The sequence below is a fragment of the Plecotus auritus genome (genome assembly GCF_963455305.1).
Source record: "Plecotus auritus genome assembly, chromosome: 2".
NCBI lineage: Eukaryota > Metazoa > Chordata > Mammalia > Chiroptera > Vespertilionidae > Plecotus > Plecotus auritus.
In genome coordinates this window covers 154,710,208-154,733,813 of record NC_137771.1, presented here as the reverse complement: position 1 = coordinate 154,733,813, position 23,606 = coordinate 154,710,208, and the positions used below count along the sequence as shown (strand labels likewise).

The following is a 23,606-nucleotide window of genomic DNA, read 5'->3' as shown; positions in this document are numbered from 1 at the left end:
TTACAAAATTCTTTAAACAAAAATCTAGTAATCTTAAGGAACGACTGTAGATAAAGAGGAGGTAGAGTCTGGACATATCCTTTGACCCAGAAGTTCTAGTCCTGAACATTTATCTTAGAGAAATAACATAAGAGGCATGTAAAGGAATCTCAAGAATTTTCCCTCTGCAGCTCTATTTCTAATAACACAAAAATTAGAAAGAACCTAAAAAGCCATCATAAAAAAGTAGGTAAATAATGTGGTATTTTCATTCAGTAAAATACAAATGTGATCAAAAATGAATTACAGGTATAAGCAAGGGTGATTACCAAACATGAGGTTGAGATTTCCTAGGTCCAAGATGGTGGTGTAGGAAGAATTTATCTCCTCCCAGGATCACTGTGAATCTAAATTTAGAAACGAAGCAATTCCCCTCAAGAAGAAATAAGGGCTGACTAAACAGTTTCTGCAAAACAAACCAGAGAGATGACATAGAAATGGGTAAGAGGGTAGGAGAGACTAAAACACTTACCTTGGGAACACCCTCCCCCCCCCCCCCCCCCCCCCCGCCAACGCAGGGACCTGTGGTAGGGAGGGATCACTGAAGAGCCTATGTGCACAGACTCGCCGCTCAGAGGCACGGTGGAGGGGGGCTGGGGAAACTCATTTTCAAACCCTAGAGCATCTTCCAAACAGCAGAACTCACTCCGGTATTGGAGAAACAAGAGAGCACCATTTGTTATGCTCACCCTCCACCTTGAGCACAGGATCCAAACACTCTAGCCAACCATTGTCCACAGGTACCCTGCTGCACCCCAGAACCCAGGCCCATACCGGGTGTGCAGGTTGCCAATGGGAGTTCCCATGGCCTGTGTGCTCTCCAGCCAGAGCTCCAGGCAGGAGGGGAGCTTGTCTCTTGGAATCCCCACAGTCCACACCCACTCCAACTACAGTCCCCGCCCCCATTCAACCTTTTCCTAAGTCTTCCCACAGACAACACCCACTTGGGCCACAGCTCCAGCTTGGTGGCTAGTTCCCCAGACTCCCTGTGGTCCCATCCCACTCCAATTACAGCTTCAACTAGCCTGTCCAGGTGTCCCTGGGCAGCTTGCCCCTGGGCTTCCCACAGCCTGCACCTGCTCCAGGTCCAGCCTCAACTGGCCTGCCAAGGTGGCTCCAGTGCAGCTTGCTCCAGATCTTTCTGCAGCCCAACCTCACTCTAGCTCCACCTTCAGCTGGCCTGACAAAGATACAAAGATACCCCTTATACACAGTAAAAAAAAAAAAAAAAAAAAAAAAAAAAAAAAAAAAAAAAGCTACACCAGGCCACTCCTTCAAGACTGGGAGAGGTTTCTGTTTCACCTAATTCACAGAAACAAACACAGAGACAGTCAAAATGAGAAAAGAGAACTATGTTCCAAACGAAAGAACTAGAAAAAACCCCAAACCCCATTAAAAGAAGAATTAAATGAAAGAGACAATATACCTTATAAAAACTTCAAAACAATGGTTATAAAGATGCCCAATAAACTCCAGAGAAGAATAGGTAAACTCAGTGAGAGCTTAGAGACAGGAAAAACAGAACCAATCAGAACTGAGGTACACAATAACTGAAATGAAAAATACACTAGAGCAAAGCAAAATCACATTAGATGATGAATAAATACACCTCAGGGAGCTAGAACACAAGGTAGTGAAAATCACCCACTTAGAACAGCAAAAAGAAACAAGATTTTTTTTTTTTTAATGAACATAAGTTTAAGGGATCTCCAAGACAACTCATGTATCAATACTTGAATCACAGAAATCTCAGAAGAAGAGAGAGAAAAGGACATAAAATATATTGAATGAATAGCAGCTAAAAAATTCCCTAAGCTGTTGAAGGAAATAGATATCCAAGTCCAGAAAGCATGGACAATCCCTAACAAGCTGAACCCAAAGAGGTCCACACCAAGTCATATAATTAAAATGCCAAAAGTTAAACATAAGGAGACAATTTTAAAAGCAAAGAGAGAACAAGCTAGTTATATGCAAGAGACCTCCCTCCCCAGACCATCAGTAAATACACTGAGTGGCCAGATTATTATGATCTCTGAAAACATAATAATCTGGCCACCCAGTGTATATCCTATATCATAAAAGGCTAATATGCAAATTGTCCCCTCAACCAGGAGTTCAACCAGCAGGCAGGCCGGCCAACTACTCATGTCCCCTCCCTCTGGCCTGACTGGCCGAACCCCACCCATGCACGAATTCATGCACCGGGCCAATAATATATATATATTATATATACACTGAGTGGCCAGATTATTATGCGTTCAGATATCATAATAATCTGGCCACTCAGTGTATATCACAGCAGAAAATTTGAAGGCCATAGGGAATAGCAGAATAATTCAAGTAGATGAAAGGAAAACCTACTGTCAAGAACTCTACCCAACAAAGTTATCATTCAGTATTAAAGAGAGATAGCGAGTTTTCCATTATCAAACAAAATAATGAAAATCATGATCATCACAACAGATGTACAAAAAACATTTGACAAAAATTCAAAATCCATTTATGATAAATCTCTCAAAAAATAGGTCTAGAAGAAAAATGCCTCAACATAATAAAGGGAATTTATGATAAACCTACAGCTAGCATCATATTCTTTAGTGAAATGCTGAAAGCTTTCCCTCTAAGGTCAGAAACAAGATACTCATTCTCGCCACTCTTATTCAACATAGTATTATAAGTCCCAGCCACAGCAATCAGAAAAAGAAATAAAAGATATCCAAACTAGAAAGGAAAAAGTAAAATTGTAATGATTTGTAAATGACATACTATATAGAGAAAATCAAAAGATTCCACAAAAACTATTAGAGCTAATACATAAATTCAGTAAAGTTCCAAGATAAAAATTAATATTCAGAAATCTGTTATGGTTCTATACACTAATAAGAAACTATCAGAACAAGAAATTAAGAAAAAAATTCAATATATAACTGAACCAAATAAATAATAAACTACCCATAAATAAATTTAATCAAGGAGAGAAAAGACCTGTACTCTGAAAATTATAAGACATTGATGAAAGAAAGTAAACAAGGTATAAATAAATGAAAAGATATACCATGCTCATGGATTTAAAGAATATTAAAATGTCCATACTATCCAAAGCAATCTCCAGATTCAATGCAATCCCTATCAAAACATCAATGGCATTTTTCACAGAACTAGAAATAATAATCTTAAAATTTATATGGAATCACAAAAGATCATGAATAGCCAAGGCAATCTTGAAAAAGAATAAAGTTGGAGGTATTTGGTCTTTGATTTCAAACAACACTATATAGCTATAGTAATCAAAATTATATGGTACACACACAAAAAATGGCGGCGGAATAGACAGATGTGTCCTGAGCCTTGTCCTGGAGCAGATAGAAAGAGCAGCTGAGGGTCGCACGGGGAATATTTGTTGGTGAGTTAAAGGACAGCCATACTCCAGAAGAAGGTGGGGGACTGCTGAACGGGGTTCCCCTGACCGGGAAACCCCCACTGCTGCTAGGTCCCTTCCTGGAGCCACGGGCTTGGATGCGGAGACCGCACCATCTGGAAGGGGAAAGTGGATGTTATCAGAAGACTGAAAATCTGCAACTACAGCACCCACCGAAAAGCTGCGAACACCAGAGCACCAGTCCCCAATTGGGACAAACACGCAGATTCAGAGGAGCTCTACACTCCACCACGGAGGGGTCAGATTTCGCCTAGGATAAGGTGAGGTCTCTGGTCCCGGCAGAACACAGAAGCGCGCACACTGCGGGAGCTGGAGGACCGGGGGAAGTCTGCAGCTAGAAGAATCCATGGCTGTTGGGGCTGGTGTGATCCATGAATGTGGAAGGGGGTCCTCAGAATTTCTAACAGAGGGGATGTCTAAAAAGCAACCCATTTTGATCTGACGCAGAAGGACAGCCTAAAAATTTTAAAAGTGTGCCGGCTGTTTGGACACAAGGGGGAAAAGGACTGCGCAGACATTCGTGCAGCCCCGGAGTTTGCACACTTGCGCTTTTTCCTCTTTGAATCCTTGCTTCTGATTACTAATCCCAATACATAGGATCACCCAGTTGGGGACACCCTAGGAGACTGCAGGGGAAAGTTGTTTTTCTGGAACCTGGGGATCAGAGCAGGGAGTGACCTTCGGAGAACCAACAGCCCACTCCCACAAACTGGTATTGAGTGCAACAGGGAAAGCAGGATCTAAGCACAGGCTAGAGAGGACCTATAGACCCAGAGGTCAATCCAGAAACACTGCCACCCAGGGGTTGAATCAAAAATTTATTCTTCTGTAATCACAAATAAAGGAATACAAAAAAATAAGACACACTGCCTGCTTAAAAATCAGGACTGGCTTAGAACACTTAGGAGCAATGGAACGCAGGGAACTGCAATACTGTCCTGACTGGGAAACAGGCGTGCCAAACAGAATAATACAGGAAGTGAATAACCTTCCCTACTTCAAATTTTTTTAATTTTTATTTTTTAATTTTTATTTTTTTTAATTTTTTTCATCTTTTATTTAAGAAACTAATTTTTTCCTTTTTTCCTCCCTTGATTTTGCCTTTTTCATTATTACCTTTTTATTTTCAATCAGTATTACTACTACTAATATTTTACCTTTTTTTTTTAAAAAAAAAAAAAGTGTCATTTTATTTTCACTTTATTTTACTTTGGGACTAGTGTTCTACATTCTATTTTCATCTTTCCGTTAGCATCATTCTACTCTATCTCAACACTACCTTTATGCCATCACTGTCTTCCTAACTTTCCACCTATTACTGTCCTGTTTATCTTACCCTTTACCTGCTTTAGATTTTCCCTATTCTTTCTTTTTACCCCCTGTTAAAATTTCACCCTACTTATATACCTAATTTCCAATCCCCTGCTCCAAGTCCATACACACCTCTCTCTTCTCTTGTCTTCACTATACAAAAACTTCTTTTTCATTCTGTCTTTTTGTTGTTGTTTGCTTGAATGTTGACTATATCGATTTTTTCCTTGTTTGTGAGATTGTTTTGCTTATTCTTTTTTTTTGTTTTGTTTTTGTTTGTTTTTTGCTTCTGTTTTCCCTCACCTCGCTTGATATTAGTTGTTTTTTGTAGTTTGCATTCATCTCCAGGTACTTGTTGCTGGCATTTGCTGGGATTGGTGTCTGTTCTATTGGAGTTTTCTCCTCATATATATAGTTTGTTCTCATTTTCTTTCTTATACTCTTTCCTTTCTCTCTTACTTTGTTTTTTCTTTTCCCAATTTCATTTTGGCACTCATTTCTTTTTTTTTTTTTCTCTTCTTCTTTCTCTCCTATCCTCTAATTTGCCTATCTCGGGTGGACACATTTATTTGGCGTTATTAATATTGTGAATGCATTTCTGTTCAGTGCCTTGTGCGTTGTACCTGGTTGTGTTATATTTTGTGCCTTTAAATCAATGCAGGAGAGAGAAAACTACATAACCGGACACCCGAAGAAGAGAGACCATGGGAAGACAAAGAAACGGCCCGCATATGAAAGAAAAGCAGTCATCACCAGAAAAGGAAGTAAATGAAATAAAGGCAAGCAACCTGTCAGAGAAAGAATTCAGATAAACGGTCATACGGTGGCTGAAAAGAATGGAAGACAAATTAGACAATATGCGTAAGAACCAAGAGGAAATGAAGAAGAACCCAGAAGAAATGAAAAATGACATCGCTGCTGTAAAGAACTCAATAGAAAGCATCAAGAGTAGACTAGAAGAAGCAGAGGACCGCATCACTGAGCTAGAAGACAAAGTAGAAAAAAAATACCCAAGTAGAGCAGCTTCTAGAAAAAAAAATTAAAAAGCAGGAAGAGAGCCTAAGGAAACACTGGGACAACACGAAACAAAACAACATCCGCATAATAAGGGTTCCAGAAGGAGAGAAAACTGAGCAAGGAATAGAAAACCTGTTTGAAGAAATAATGACAGAAAACTTCCCTGATATAGGGAAGAAAAAACCCACACAAATCCAAGAAGCTCACAGAGTCCCAAACAAAATGAACCCCAAAAGACCGACACCAAGGCACATTATAATTAAATTGGCAAACACCAACAACAAAGTAAGAATCTTAAAAGTGGCCAGAGAGAGACAGAAAGTTACCTCAAAAGGAACCCCCATCAGTCTAGCGACTGATTTCTCAACAGAGACTCATCAGGCCAAAAGGGAATGGAATGAAATATACAAAGTCATGCAAAGGAAGGGTCTGAATCCAAGAATACTGTACCCAGCAAGGCTATCAATCAAAATTGAAGGTGAAATCAGGAGCTAAACAGACAAAAAAGGACTAAGGGAATTTATTACCACCAAACCAGCAATGCAAGAAATGCTAAAGGGTCTGCTGTAAAAAAAAGAAATAGCAAGCGAAGAAGAAACACAAGGGTAAAGAATATAAATGGCGACATATAAGTACCTATCAATAATAACTTTAAATGTAAATGGATTAAATTCCCCAATCAAAAGACATAGGGTAATGGATTGGATAAGAAAACACGACCCATATATCTGCTGTCTACAAGAAACCCACCTCAGAAAAAAAGACACACAGAGACTGAGGGTGAAGGGATGGAAAAAGGTTTTTCAGGCGAAAGGAAATGAAAAATAAAAGCTGGGGTAGCAATACATATATCTGACAAATTAGATCTCAAAATGAAGAACATACAAGAGATAAAGAAGGCCACTTCATAATACTAAAGGGGGAAATCCGCCCTAACCGGTTTGGCTCAGTGGATAGACCATCGACCTGTGGACTGAAAGGTCCCAGGTTCGATTCCAGTCAAGGGCATGTACCTTGGTTGCAGGCCCATCCCCAGTAGGGGGTGTGCAAGACCCAGCTGATCGATGTTTCTCTCTCATCAATTTTTCTAACTCTCTATCCCTCTCCCTTCCTCTCTGTAAAAAAATTAATAAAATATATTTTAAAAAATTAAAATAAAGGGAGCAATCCAACAAGAAGAACTCTGGTAAACATATACGCACCCAATACAGGAGCACCCAAATACATAAAAAACCTTCTGGAAGATATCAAGGGAGAGATTGACAGCAATACGAACATAGTAGGAGACTTTAAAACCCCACTATCACCATTGGACAAATCTTCTAAACAAAAAATCAGCAAAGAAACATCAATCCTAAATGACTCACTAGACCAGATGGAATTAAATGACATCTTCAGAACATTTCACCCCAAAGCCAGAGAATATAAATTCTTCTCAAGTGCACATGGGTCATTTTCAAAGATAGACCATATGTTGGGTTATAGGCAAAGTCTCTTCAAATTCAAGAAGATAGAAATCACATCAAGCATCTTCTCAGATCACAGTGGCATAAAACTGGAAATCAACTACAATAAAAACAATCCAAAAATATCAAACAAATAGAGACTAAACAGCATGCTATTAAACAATGACTAGGTTACCAGAGAGATCAAGGAAGAAATAAAAAACATCATGGCAACAAATGACAATGAAAACACAACAATCCAAAATCTATGGGACAGAGCGAAAGCAGTCTTGAGAGGGAAGTTCATACGGTAGCTCTACAAGCCTACTTAAAAAAATTAGAAACAATGGCAGTAAATTACCTAACCCTACAACTCAAAGAGTTAGAAAGAGAGCAACAAGAAAAGCACAGTGTAAGCAGAAGGAAGGAAATAATAAAGATCAGAGTAGAGATAAATGACATTTAGACCAAAAAAACAATATAAAAGATCAACAATGAACTTCTAGCCAGGCTCACCAAGAAGCAAAGAGAGAGGACCCAAATAAACAAAATCCGAAATGAAAGAGGTGAAATAATAACAGACCCCACTGAAATACAAAGGATTGTTAAAAAATACTATGAACAACTGTATTCCAAAAAACTGGACAACCTGGAGGAAATGGACATATTCCTAGAAAAATATAACCTTCCAAAACTCAATCAGGAAGACCTAAACATCTCAATAGGCCAATAACTATGGAAGAAATTGAAGCAGTCATCAAAAAGCTTCCAGCAAACAAAAGCCCGGGACCAGACGGCTTCACAGGGGAGTTTTACCAAATGTTCAAGGAAGAACTTAAACCTATCCTCCTCAGACTATTCCAAAAAGTTCAAGAGGAAGGAACACTTCCAAGCTCCTTCTATGAAGCCAGCATAACCCTAATACCAAAACCAGATAAAGACAACACAATGAAAGAGAATTACAGGCCAATATCCCTCATGAACATAGATGCCAAAATCCTCAACAAAATTCTAGCAAATCAGATCCAGCAGTATACAGAAAGATCATACATCATGACCAAGTAGGATTTATCCCAGGAATGCAAGGATGGTAGAATGTCCACAAGTCAATAAACCTGATACATCACATAAACAAATTGAAAGATAAAAATCACATTATCAATTAATGCAGAAAAAGCATTTGACAAAATCCAACACCTTTTCTTGATAAAAACTCTCAACAAGGTGGGAATAGAAGGATCATACCACAACATAATAAAAGCTATATATGATAAACCCACAGCTAAAATCATACTCAATGGGCAAAAACTAAATCCATTTCCCCTAAGAACAGGAACAAGACAGGGATGCCCACTCTAACCACTCCTGTACGACATAGTAATGGAAGTATTAGCCATTGCAATTAGACAAGAAGAAGAAATAAAAGGCATCCAAATTGGAAAAGAAGAAGTAAATCTCTCCTTATTTGCAGATGACTTGATGTTGTACATAAAAAGCCCAAAAGACTCCATCAAAGAACTAATAGACTTAATAAATGAATTCAGTAATGTAGCAGGATACAAAATTAACGCCAAGAAATCTATGGCATTTCTGTACACCAATAGTGAACTTATAAAAAGAGAGACTAAAAAAGCAATCCCGTTTACCATCGCACCAAAAAAAATTAAGATAGCTAGGAATAAACTTAACTAAGGAGGTAAAAGACCTATATGCGGAAAACTACATGACACTGAAAAAAAAGACAGATGAAGACGTAAACAGATGGAAGGACATACCATGTTCATTGATTGGGAGAATCAACATCATTAAAATGTCCATACTACCCAAGGCAATTTATATATTCAATTCACTCCCCATTAAAATACCAATAGCATATTTCACAGACCTAGAAAGAATTCTCCAAAAATTCATCTGCAATTAAAAAAAGACCCCGAATAGCCACAGCAATCCTGAGAAAGAAGAACAAAGTAGGTGGGACCTCATTACCAGATTTCAAGCTGCATTACAAAGCCACTGTTCTCAAAACAGCCTGGTACTGGCACAAGAATAGACATATAGACCAATGGAATAGAATAGAGAATCCAGATATCAACCCAAACCACTATGCTCAATTAATATTTGACAAAGGAGGCATGAACATACAATGGAGTCAAGACAGTCTCTTCAATAAATTGTGTTGGGAAAATTGTACAGATACATGCAAAAAAAATGAAACTAGACCACCAACTTACACCATACGCAAAAATAAACTCAAAATGTATAAAGCACTTAAACTTAAGACGGGAAACCATAAAAATACTAGAGGAATCCACAGTCAGAGAAATCTCAGACATATGCCGAAGCAATTTCTTCACCAATACTGCTCCTAGGGCAATGGAAGCTAAAGAGAAAATAAACAAATGGGACTATATCAAAATAAAAAGCTTTTGCACAGCAAAAGAAACCATCACCAAAACAACAAGAAAGCCCACTGTATGGGGAACATATTTGAAAATGTTATCACTGATAAAGGTTTCATCTCCAACATCTACAGGCAACTTATACAACTTAATAAAAGGAAGATAAATGATCCAATTAAAAAATGGGCAAAGGACCTAATTAGAATCTTTTCGAAAGAAGACAGAAGGAAGGCCAAGAGACACATGAAAACATACTCAAAGTCACTAAGTATCCGAGAGATGCAAATCAAAACAACAATGCGGTACCATCTCACACCTGTCAGAATGGCAATCATCAACAAATCAACAAAGGACAAGTGCTGGCGTAGATGTGGAGAAAAAGGAACCCAAGTGCACTGCTGGTGGGAATGCAGCCTGGTGCATCCACTGTGGGGAACAGTACGGAGTTTCCTTTAAAAACTAAAAATGGCTGAAACCGGTTTGGCTCAGTGGATAGAGCGTCGGCCTGCGGACTGGAGGGTCCCGGGTTCGATTCCGGTCAAGGGCATGTACCTTGGTTGCGGGCACATCCCCAGTGGGGGGTGTGCAGGAGGCAGCTGATCGATGTTTCTCTCTCATCGATGTTTCTAGCTCTCTATCCCTCTCCCTTCCTCTCTGTAAAAATATCAATAAAATATATTTAAAAAAAAAACAAAAAAAAAACTAAAAATGGAACTCCCATTTGACCCAGTGATCCCACTTCTAGGAATATATCCCAAGAAACTAGAAACACCAATTAGAAATGATATATGCACCCCTATGTTCGTAGCAGCACAATTCACCATAGCTAAGATTTGGAAACAGCCTAAATGCCCATCAGCAGATGAGTGGATTAGAAAACTATGGTACATCTACACAATGGAATACTACACTGTGGTAAAAAAGAGGGAATTCTTACCATTTGCAGCAGCATGGATGGACCTGGAGAACATTATGTTAAGTGAAATAAGCCAAGCAATGAAAGAAAAATACCACGTGATCTCTCTCATTTATGGAAAATAAAGAACATTATAACCTGATGAATAAAAATATAGATACAGAGGCAGTAAAGCACCAAACAGACTGTCAAATTACAGCAGGAAAGCTGGGGAGTGTTGGGGAGGGAGGTAAATAGATCAACCAAAGGACTTGTATGCATGCATATAAGCACACCAATGGACACAAGACACTGGGGGTGGTGGGATGAGGGCATGAGAAAGGGGGTAGGGGAGGTTTGGGGGAAGGTCAATGGGGAAAAAAAAGAGATTATATGTACTAATATATGTAATACTTTAAACAATTATAAAAGAGAAAAAATCTATATGGTACTGGCACAAAATAGATACATAGATAACGGAACAGAACAGAGCCTAGAAATAAACCCATTCTTATAAGGTAAATTAATCTATGATAAAGAAATATATACATATAAAAGCCCCACGACCGTAATGGCGGAACAACCAGAACGACCGCTGGCTATGACACACGCAGCAGCCAAACAATCTGCCCCAATCTGCCCCCGACCCTCGCCAGCCCTGGCCCTGATCACCCACCCCAACTCCAATTGGGGGCAGGGGTGGCTGGCCAACCACCCGAAGCCCCTCCTCCCTGCCAGCCCAGAACAATGGGCCCCCATCGGGGCGGGGCAGCCGGACCCCACCTGTGCATGAATTCCTGCACCGGGCCTCTAGTCAAAATATACAGTGGAGAAAAGACAGTCTCCTCTTCAATATGTGGTGCTGGGAAAACTGGGAAGATATGTGCAAAAAAATTAAAGTATACCACTTTCTTACATCAAAATGAATGAAAGACTTAAATATAAGAGCTGAAACCATAGAACTTCTAGGCAGTAAACTCTTTGACATCACTCTTAGCAATATTTTTAAAAATGTATCTCCTCCGCAAAGGCAACAAAAGCAAAAATGAACAAATGGGACTACATCAAACCAAAAAGCTTTGGCACAATGAAGGAAATCATTGGGAAGACGAAAAAGTAACCTACTGAATGGGAGGAGATATTTGCAAATGATATATCCAATAATGGGTTTATATTCAAAATATATGAAGAACTCCTACAACTCAACATTTAAAAAATTGGCAGAGGACCTAAATAGATATTTTACCAAAGAAGGCATACAGATGAACCACAGACATACAAAAACATACTAAACATCACTCATCAGCAGGGAAATGCAAATCAAAACCACAAAGTGATAATCACCTCTTGCCATTTGCAACAACATAAATGTATCTAGGGAACTTACATTAACTAAAATATGTAGGACAGAGAAAGATAAATAGGATATTATTTCATTTATATGTAAAATCTAAAAACAAGACAAATGAACAACAAAAAGAAACAAAAAGAAACTCACAGATACGAAGAACAAACTGATGTTTGCCAAAGGAGAGAAGGATAAGGGGATGGGTAGTAAAAAAGGAAGGGGATTAAGAAGTACAAACTTCTAGTTAAAAAAGAAGTCGGGGGAGGTAATGTACACCATAAGGAACACAGGTAACAATATCATAAAAACTTTATATGATGACAGATGGTTACTAGACTTATTGTGGTGATCACTTTGTAAGGCATATAAGTACTGCCATACTATGTGGTATACACAAAATATCCTATATAATAAAAGCCTAATATGCAAACTGGCTGAACGGCGGAACGACCGGTTGCTATGACACCCACTGACCACCAGGGGGCAGATGCTCAATGCAGGAGCCCCTACTAGCCCACAGGCCCCAGGCCATCCAAGGTGGGTGCCAGCAGGTGGCCTCCTGATTGCCCTGCTGGTTGCCCTGCAGCGGGACGTGACTGGCAGTGGCAGTGGGGGGCAGTGCCCGTGAGCAGGTGGTGCCAGGCTGGCCAAGGCAGGTACTAGCGGGGTCCCCCCAATCACCCCACCGGTCGCCCCACAGATGGGCCCTGATCACCAGCCAGGCCTAGGGACCCTACCCGTGAATGAATTTCGTGCACCGGGACTCTAGTATTGTATGTCAAGCATAATTAAAAATAAAATTTTAAAAAAAAATCACGTTGAGCAGCAAAAATAGGTGCGACAGAGAAAACATATAGTATTTATTATTTATGTAAAATTCAAAAACAAGCAAAATTTAATGTAAATATATAAAAAACCCTATAGAATAAAGTGGTAATATGCAAATTGACCATCACGCTGTCACAAGATGGTGGTGCCCACAGTAGGGGCGGGACCGGCTGCTCTGTGCACCTGCCACTGGAGTCCCCTCTGCCTCGCCGGGGGCCTCGGGTCCTCCTACACCCCCCAATGACTGACAGCTCGCCCAGGCCCCTCCAATGAGCTTCCCATCCCTCTCTTACTCCCTCCCCCGAAGCTGAAGCCTGACTGTGGTGTCCAACAAATTGGAAGTTAGAACTCATGTTGTTGAGAGTATCCTCCATTCCGCCAGAATCCCCTCAGCCCTGATGGGGCCTCGGGTCCTCTTGCACCCCCCACTGACTGACAGCTCGCCCAGGCCCCTCCAATGAGCTTCCCATCCCTCTCTTACTCCCTCCCCCGAAGCTGAAGCCTGACTGTGGTGTCCAACAAATTGGAAGTTAGAACTCATGTTGTTGAGAGTATCCTCCATTCCGCCAGAATCCCCTCAGCCCTGATGGGGCCTCGGGTCCTCTTGCACCCCCCACTGACTGAGGCTCAGGCGAGCAGGGCCAGCCGAGGTGCAGGCAAGACTCAGATGGCAGCTGCCCAGCCGCCCAGGTAACCAGGACCAGCCGAGGCTTGCACTGCCGGCAGAGGCAGCAGCAGAGGTGTGATAGGGGCGTAGCCTTCCCCTAATAGACTGGGTTGCCTCCCACCCCTGAGGGCTCCCAGATTGTGAGAGGGGGCATGCCAGGCTGAGGGACCTCCCCTCCAGTGCATGAATTTTCATGCACTGGGCCTCCAGTATAAGGATAAAGAAGAAAGAGAGTTAACTCATCCTTCAGGATTGGGGGATGAGTTAAATTAAGGAAGTTGTTGAAATCTGGGCCAGGCAGTTAGTGGTAAATATTCAATTATTCATGTTAATGTTATTCTTTGAATTTTATTCACATGTTATTAGTATGCCCTGTATACACATAGCATTTTCTAAATACTATGAGGCTTACTTCTATTTTTAAAAAGCTCTCAGAAGTAACACCTGCATTTAACTATTTTAAAAGTACTTTTTAATTATCTGCAAGTAACAAGTACCCAGCATGCATTCAGGACTTTATAAAATTATCTCTTTAAATCACACAACAACTCTAAGATAAATATTTTCATATGAGGAAACTAAGATTGTGTTGTTATGTAGAATACCCAATCTTACACAGCTAGCAGAGGTGAGATTCAAACCATATCCAACTCTGAAAACCATGGTACAACTGTAGGTAGGACTGTCTAAAATACAACAGCAAAAATAAATTTCCATCACAAAAACAAAATTAACTTGTTATACTACAATTCATTATTTTAATTCATCGTGGCATGTAAAATGTACCCATAAATTATAATAGTTTGTATTAATTTTATTTCATACTATACCTCTTTATTACTTCACAATCACAATTTACCCTTAAACTCCATAAATTTTAATGCTGGCAAAGGATACTAATTATGTTTATGGAAAATCTCAACTTGGCTATACTTTTCATAACTTGAATTTCTCTAAGACTGGAAGGTTAAGAAGTTAGCTGTTGGCAGGCTGAAATTTAGCACTCTCACTTCACTACCATTTAGGAATTCACTCAGGCAAGTGAGCAGGCTTTGGAAGCCCCAAGGAAATTACTCCCACCCTCTCTTTCCTCATCTCTCTTCTTATTTGTCAGCTTTTTATTTTGTTGTTTTCATTTGTATGTGTGACCATCTGGCAAGAATCACTTAAGAAGAGTTTACAAGTTTACTTCTGAGCTATACCCTAACTTCTTTTTTCCCAAAGCACCACCAACAGTAGTCACTTAATAAAGGCTTATTGACTTACTACAGTGGTACAGTTCGCCTCTGGTATTTGTCAATATCCCAGTGAATCCTCCACATCTATAAACATGCTGGAGATGATACCAGGTACCGCTAGAGGCTTGGGGTCTTCCTGGGGGTGCCTGGGACAAGAAAAACACAGAGAGAGACCAAAGACAGTCAGGAGAAACACAGAGAGAGGGAACATGGAGATAAACAGAGGGTAAAATAAAGAATAAGAGGCAAAAAAGTGGGGGTTACAGAGAGATTAGGCAGCCAAAGACACTCAGAGACAAGGAGAAAGTCAGCAATCTGAACTGGGGCTTGGATTTGGAAACCATATTTTTGGTATATTTACTCATGTAACAGGTGCCCTCATGTTTCTAAATTTATGATATCATCAACCATTTCTCAATTATTTCTAAGGTTTTTCTCAGCTTGTATCTTTATTAAAAGTCACCTTCACAGGGTCTTGTCTTTGGAGATGCATACATCCAGGCACAAACACAATCCTCAAAACAACCCAGCTGTAAATAAAGTATTTTCCCAACTCTTACTTCAGAGAGGTAGTGTGACTTGCCCAAGGTCACAAGTAAGCACTTAACAACTGGGGCCCCAAATCTTCTGATTCCAAAACCCAGTGCTTTGTTCTGGTATCCTATATTGTCTCTACTGGAAATGAATCATATATAAATCCAAGCTGTTTTTATGAAATGAAATTCAAACTACACTGTCAAGATGAAATTTTCTATTTGGGGACATTGAAATACTCAGGTTATTCACTAGGCTACTTTATTACCTCAGGGCTTCAGTTATTTTTAAAATTTATCAAAAAAAAATGAGAATAAAAGTATCTTAGAATGATAGAAATTTTTAAACAGAAATGAAATTAGTTGAACATCCGCTTGATAAAATTTTAACATTAAAAAGGGAGCTAGCGTTAGTTCATTGCTTTTACAACTTTCTAAAGTCTTAATGATTCAAACAATTTTCAGCTGAAAGATTAAAAAATCTGCACATTTCGATAAATTCTTAGATTTAAATACTGGTAAACTTGTCTCAAACTTGTTCTTTCATAACGTCTCACCTAAAGTCTATACTGCAATTCAATTTTAGGGTAGTACATAGAGTAGAAATGATTTAATGCACCACCCTTTGTAAACATTATTATTTTCTTTTAAGGAATAATTAAAAATGTCTCAATAATCATGTCCTTATGGAAGCAATCAATGTAATTGCCAGAAAAGCTTCTTTGATATGTGTAAGCATGTTATTGGATTTCACACAAGACAATAAGAATACAAAGAAATTTCTATTCGAGTGTGCATCAATATATTTTCCCATGTTCAGCAATTTTTAAACCAGTAATTTTCAAATAAAGCCTAAAGTATGGTACTGCTCTGCCCTCTAGTGATAGGCTAGGATTTCCTAACTAAATGCTTTGATTTATTTTTGTAATTGCTTTTTGAGCAAAACTTAAGGTTTTAAAATATATATATGATAGCTTACTTTTCCTCTCTGAATAGTGAACAGAGTGAACTGGTCAACTTTTAAGATTTGGCTTGTGGTATGAGTACAATTCAGGAAAGAGACACAATTTCCTTTCATAGGAAAAACTCACCTAAGTATTGCAAACCAGAAATCAAATTTAATGTATTCAAATCTTTATATTTTATGCCAAAGAATTCCATTTAATTTCTTTGTTAAAAACTTTACAAATTTCCTAACTATAAATTCCAAATTGGTTAATTCTATGATTTTGGAGACTGAGGTATCAGGGTACTAAATATACTGTACATAGATGAACAGTTTTCCATTAATAGACTAAAATATTCTTCATAAAAAATTATACTGTACATCAGCTATCCCTAATTGTTCAAAAGGCACTGTAGGATTTTTCTGAGCCTCAGTATTGTCATTAGGAACCTGTCAATTTATATGTGGAAACATTAATCAAGGAAGCCAGTTAAGACCGAGTTATTATACAGAGATCCACCCTACTATTTCAATGAAGAGAACTTCCTTCCTTCTGAGTTTCTCTTGCCATAAACCTCTTGCAAGGAACCAATGCATGCCTAGGACAGCATTTCTACTATCACTAATCCTAACTGTATTACTTCTTTGTCTACACACTTGTGTTAAAATAAAAATGTACAGGGATACCCAAACATGTGAGGACAATCCTTAAGTAGTATAGTGGTATAGTGAGGACCACAAACGCTGCAGCCAAATTGCCAGAGTTTGATGTCAGATTCTGTTACTTGCTAACAGTGTGATCTTAGGCAGATTAGTTAACTTCTGTGTGCTTCAGTTTCCTCATCTACAAAGGGGAATAAAAGGAGATACCTACCAATAGTCATGTTTTATTATCTTGATACGTATTTAGGTTATACAGATGTACACATTTATCAAAACTCAAGAGGATATATGTTTAAGATTGTGTATTACTAAGTGTAAATTTTACATAAAAAACTTAAATATATAAATACTGAACTCCAGTCAATAATATGCATGCTAAAATATTTAGAGCAAGTTTAGTAATGTCTATAATTCAGTTTCAAATGCATCAGAAAATGAAATGACAATGGATGGATTATAGATATGTAATAAAATAAGTATAGTAAAATGTTAATGGCTGAATCTAGGTAATGAGTATGTAAGTGTGTAATGCTATGCTCGAAAGCTGCATAATAAAATATAAGGGGGAAATATATCTACCTTTCATAGAGTTGATATGAAGTTTATATAAATATATATAGTACTGAATATACAAAAAAGCATCTGACAATCAACAATTACAAATGACAACATGTTTAAGCAAAAGAAAGTAATCTATTCTTCCCTAGTTAGAGGAAAAGGATAAGAAAGTAATGAGGCACCGAGCTTCCAAACTCAGTGAGCAGTTGCCATCAAGGGTATTAAAGCTCAAATTTCAAATACATCATAAAATTGCATGGGCTATGTTGAGAACATGGTCTTTGAAAGTCAAAAAGAGATGATTTGAATCTTGGATCTGTTCTTAATTAGCCAAGAAGCTGAAATGATTTATAATGTTTTTAGCCTCAGTTCTTTCATGTGTAAAATGGGAATAATAATACTTACATATTAAGGTCACTGTGAAGATTAAGGAAAAAATGCAAACACACAGACACAGAGATATTAGCACATAAAATGCAAAAATAACAGTTGAAGTTCTATCATTATAATTATTACTACTACTTGGAGTGAGTCTTGTATACTCACTCTTAAAACTATTATTCTCTGCACATGGGTCATATCTGATTGTATCTGATTCTATCCTAGAATTTGCATATGCAGGGGACCCTACTGCTCCAAAGAACTTTCTAAAGGATCTTTATTAAGGCAGTAGGCCTATTTAAAGTTTGACTGTACTGAGTATAAAAGAACTAGCAATGACAGGGAAATCATTAATTATCCCTCTGTAATGCCAATTAGAATATACATAATAATTGAGGCATTTAGAAAGTATGTTTGCTGATGGTATTTGAGAAAATGATATTAGCATCTAGATAAGTTTTTATTTTAAACAGTCTACAACTACATATTTAATGAAAAGAATATTAACTTAAAGAAGATGAATTTCATGCTCCCAGGGAGTAGATTTGTAAATCATTCCAGATTACTCCATGAAGACAGGGGCTCAACATACAGTTTCAGCTAAAGAGAAAATAAAAAACTTGGCAGTAAAAGGGGAAATACTGAAATCATTATACAACATGGCTTCTGCTTTGACCACTGTACAAAAACTGCTTTCTCCAAAGGACCCCAAGTAACACAAACACTTCCTTTAGGCATTTAGATATGTCTAAATTTTTCAACATTTTTGTTGAAAACTCATCACCATCTTCCTCGGTCCTATACTACCTTGATTTTCCCACCACAAATCTGATTGTCAAAGAATAAGTAGATGTTTTCAAAAGTTCTTTCTTAGCCACATTTTCTACTTTCACCAATTTTCAAAATTTCAGCTTTAGTCCGAGCCAATGTGACTCAGTTGGTTGGGCATTGTCTTGTGCACCAAAAGGTTGCTGGTTTAATTCTGGTCAGGGGGTGAAGAAGGCATTGGATCGATGTTACACTCTCACATAAATATCTCTCTCTCTCTCTCTCTCTCTCTCTCTCTCTCTCTCTTTCTCTCTCTCTCTCTCTCTCTCTCTCTCTCTCTCTCTCTCTCTCTCTCTCTCTCATTCTCTCTCCCTTCCTCTCTAAAAAAAAAATCAATGAACTATCCTTTAAAAAACATTTTCAGTTCTACCTCTCAAGCTATACCTATACTCACAGCCTGTATCTCTTCCAAACTCACCTCACATTTATTACTACATTATATACATAATCACATGAAGATACTCTCTGCTTTTCAAATCCAATCATCCCAAACTTCATCTCCCCCTCCCACAAATCAGTTTTTATGTATTACTATTTCTCTACTTCTGGATGTAGTGTTATCTAAATACCTACATTTAAATGTAAATCCTATCTTTGACTTCTTTTTCAACATCTCCCATTGCTTTCTTTCTTCTTACGATCCCTTCTTCACCTCTAACACAAGTTCAGTCTATTGCCAAGTTCTATAGATTAGTAATTTGGTTCAGGTGACAGGACAGGATTTATATGATTTATATTCTTTGAGAAATAGTGAAAGCTAGATTTATAATCACTAAATACTCATAAACATAGACACACACAGGCTAAATAGTAAGTTAGTAGGTATCAAGTGTTTGAGAAAATGGTCAATGAAAAAATCCTTAAAACTGAGTAATAATTTTTTCCCTGGCCTCAATCTATTCCAAAATATCCAAGAGGAAGGAACACTTCCAAGCTCTTTTTATGAGGTCAGCATTATTCTAATTCCAAAACTAGTTAAAGACACTACAAAGAAAAAGAATTACAGGCCAATATCCCTGATGAACATAGATGCTAAAATCCTCAACAAAATTCTAGCAAATCGGATCCAGCATTACATTAGAAGATCATACGTCATGACCAAGCGGTATTATTCTGGGGATGTAAGGCAGAGAAAATGACATTATATGCAAATCAATAAATGTTATACATCACATAAATAAATTGAAAGACAGAAATCACATGATCATATCAATAGATGTACAAAAAGCATTTGACAAAATACAACACCCTTTTTAGATAAAAACTCTCAGCAAAATGGGAATACAGGGATCATACCTCAACATAATCAAGGCCATATATGACAAACCTACAACCAAATCATACTCAATGGGCAGAAACTAAAACCATTTCCTCTAAGAACAGGAACAAGACAGGGATGTCAGCTTTCACGACTTTTATTCAACACTAGAGGCCCGGTGCACGGAATCATGCACTGGTGGGGTTCCTTGGTCTGGCCTGTGCTCTCTCACAATCCGGGACCCCTCAGAGGATGTCAGACTGCCGGTTTAAGCCCGATACCCGCAGGCCAGGCCAAGGGACCACACCAGTGCAGGAATGCATGCACTGAGGCTCTAGTATGCATATAAGATCTTTGGTTAATCTTCCCACTCTCTCCCCTTCCCTCTGATATTTATTAATCTATTCCATGTTTCCATGCCTGTGTGTTCAGTGTCTGCCCCCTGGTGGTCAGTGTGCATCATAGCTACTGGTCAAACAGTTGAACGGTCGAATAGTCGCTTAGGTTTTTATATATAGATAGATAGTACTGGAAGTCATAGGCAAGAAAAAAATCAGACAAGAAAAAAATATAAAAGGCATCCATTATTCAGAGATGACATGATATTGTACAGAGAAAACCCTAAAGACTCCACCAACAAAACTACTAAATTTAATAAAGGAGTTCAGCAATGTAGTAGGAGACAAAATTAACACCCAGAAATCATTGGTATTTTTATACACCAATGATGAATTCTCAGAAAGAGAAACTGAAAAAACAATCCCATTTACAAAGCAACAAAAAAATTAAGGTACTTAGGAATAAACTTAACCAAGGAGGTAAAAGACCTGTACTCAGAAACCTACAGGAGAGTGAAAAAAGAGATAGAGGAAAATATAAAAAAGTGGAAGAATATACCTGTTCAAGGATTGGTAGAATTAACATCATTAAAATATCCATGTTACCCAGAGCAATCTATAGATTCAATGCAATCCCTATTAAAACACCAATGGCATATTTCACAGATCTGGAACAAATACTCCAAAAATATATATGGAACAAAAAAAAAATGTATATTGCCACAAATAGCTGCAACAATCTTCAGAAAGAAAAAAAAAGTTGGAGGGGTCACAATACCAGATATCAAGTTATACTACAAATCCACTGTAATCTAAACATCCTGGGACTGGCACAGGAATAGGCATATAGATCAATGGAAGAGAACAGAGACGTCAGAAATTGACCCACACCATTACACTCAATATTTGACAAAGGAGGAAAGAGCATACAATGGAAAAAAGACAGTCTCTTCACTAAGTGGTGTTGGGTAAATGGGACAGATACATGCAAAAAAAAAAAAATGAAATTAGACCACCAACTTACACCACACACAAGAATAAACTCAAAATGGATTAAGACCTAAGTTAAATGTAAGCCATGAAACCATAAAAATCATAGAAAAAAACCATAGGCAGCAAAATCTCAGACATCTTTCATAGCAATATGTTTACAGATACATCTCCTAGGGCAAAGGAAACTAAGGAGAAAATAAAAAAATTAGACTACATCAAAATAAAAAGTTTCTGTATAGCAAAAGAAACCAACAACAAAAGGAAAAGGGAGCCCACTGTATGGGAGAACATATTTGGCAATGATACATCTGATAAAGGATTAATATCCAAAATATATAAGGAACTCATACAACTTAACAGAAAACAAACAATCCAAACAAAAAATGGGCCTAGATAGACACTTCTCCAAACTAGACATACAGAAGGCCAAGAACCATATGAAAAACCTAGAGGCTCAGTGCACGGATTCGTGCACGGGTGGGGTGCGATTGGCCCGGCTCTAATCGGTGGGTCGGGGCCAGGCCTGTCAGGAAGAGGAGACGGTGGGAGGTTGGCCAGCTGGGGTGAGGGGCCGCGCGCAATTGGCCAGTGGGCCTCACCCCTGATTGGAGTGGGGGGGCCAGTTGGGGTTGGGGCCAGCCGTGGACAGGGGCTGTGGGCGGTGGGCCAGCCATGGGAGGTTGGCCAACCAGACCCACCCCCGATTTGGTGTGGGAGGACCAATCGGGGGCAGAGCTGGCTGAGGGGAGGGGCTGTGGACCAATCGAGGTGGTGAAGGTTGATTGGGGGTGGGGCTGGCTGTGAAGAGGGACTGTGGGTCGTGGGCCAGCTGGCCCTGCCCCTGATTGGGTTTGGGGGGGCAATTTGGGACCAGCAGCCTGGGGGAGGGGCCATGGGTATTTGGTCAGCCAGCCCTACCCCTGATTAGAATCAGGGGGCTGAATGGGGGCGGAGTTGGCTGGGGGGAGAGGCTGCGGGCTGATCGAGGTGGTGGGGGCCCATCTGGGGTGGGGCCAGCCGGGGGGAGGGGCTTCGGGAAGTTGGCCACCGGCCCCACCCCCTGATCAGGCTGGTTCGCTGGCTGCAGTGGCGTCATAGCAACCGATCATTCTGGTCATTACGGTGTTTTGGTTGTTGGTTGGCTTTTTATATATACAGAGGCTCAGTCACTAATCATCAAAGATGCACATTAAAATGACAGTGAGATATCACCTCATACCTATCAGATTGGCTACCCTCAATAAATCAACAAGTGAGAAGTGCTGAAAAGGGAACATTAGTACACTGCTGATGGGATTGCATACTGGTGCAGCTACTGTGGCAAACCAAAAAATTAAATATGTAACTTCCATTTAAACCAGTGATCCCTCTTCTAAGAATACATCATGCCCTGACAGGTTTGGCTCAGTGGATAGAGTATCTGCCTGCGGACTGAAGGGTCCCAGGTTCGATTCTGGTCAAGGGCATGTACCTTGGTTGCAGGCACATCCCCAGTTGGGAGTGTGCAGGAGGCAGCTGATCAACGTTTCTAACTCTCTATCCCTCTCCCTTCCTCTCTGTAAAAAAATCAATAAAAAATATATTTTTTAAAAAGAATATATCTTAAGAAACCTGAAACACAAATCAGAAAGAATATATGCACCCCTATCCCTATGTTCATAGCAGCACAATTTACAAAAGTTAAGATCTGGAAACAGCCCAAGTGCCCATCATTAGATAAGTGGATGAAAAAGCTGTGGTACATTTACACCACGGAATACTACGCAGCAGTAAAAAAGAAGAATCTCTTACCCTTTGAGACAGCATGCAGGGACTTGGAGAGTATTATGCTGAGTAAAATAAGTCAGTCAGGGAAAGACAAGTATCATATGATCTCACTCATATGTGTAATCTGATGAACAAAACAGATCCAGAGACAAAAGCATGGAACAGACTGTCAAATCTCAGAGAGAAGGTGGGGGTGGGTGGAAAGAGATTAACCAAAGAACTTATATGCATATATGCTTAACCCATGGTCACAGACAATAGCGTGGTGAAGGCTTGAGGCAGGGGGCAGATGCAGGTGAGAAGGGATCAATAGGGGATAAAAAAGGTCATCTGTAATACTTTCAACAATAAAGTTAAATTAAAAATAATAATAATTTTTGCCCTGAGAGTTGGTAAAAGACATACTTGATTTTGTGAGTTGGATACCTCAAACCAAGTATCTTGAGATATAGTGTTTAACCTTCATAACTTCTTACCTAGAATTCCTAAAGCCTCCAAATCAATCTCTCCCATGCCTGCCTCTTTACCTTTCCAATCCATCCCCCCTCCCATATAGTCTGCTTAGAAATTTTCAGTGGTTCATCTATCTTTGTAATAATGTAAACTCACCCTGACATTCAAGGCCCTCTTACACCTAGCTTTCCACTAGTTTCCCATTTTATCTTTACATATATTCTATCCAAATGGCAGTGGGGTTTATTCACCCTCCCAGACT

At 39.1% G+C, this 23,606-nt stretch overlaps 1 protein-coding gene across 9 annotated transcripts in view; it reads right to left on the bottom strand.

Moving 5' to 3' along the window:
• The window catches only part of BBX (BBX high mobility group box domain containing), a 318,462-nt gene that overhangs the window by 157,688 nt on the left and 137,168 nt on the right, over nucleotides 1–23,606 (bottom strand). For 4 of the 9 annotated variants that reach the window (XM_080656469.1, XM_080656462.1, XM_080656463.1 and 1 more), the window contains one exon: nucleotides 14,655–14,772. The exons of the other annotated variants lie outside the window; for them this stretch is intronic. The gene's annotated coding sequence lies outside the window, so the exon portion shown is untranslated. The remainder of the gene's footprint in view (nucleotides 1–14,654; nucleotides 14,773–23,606) is intronic. 9 annotated transcript variants of the gene reach the window in all.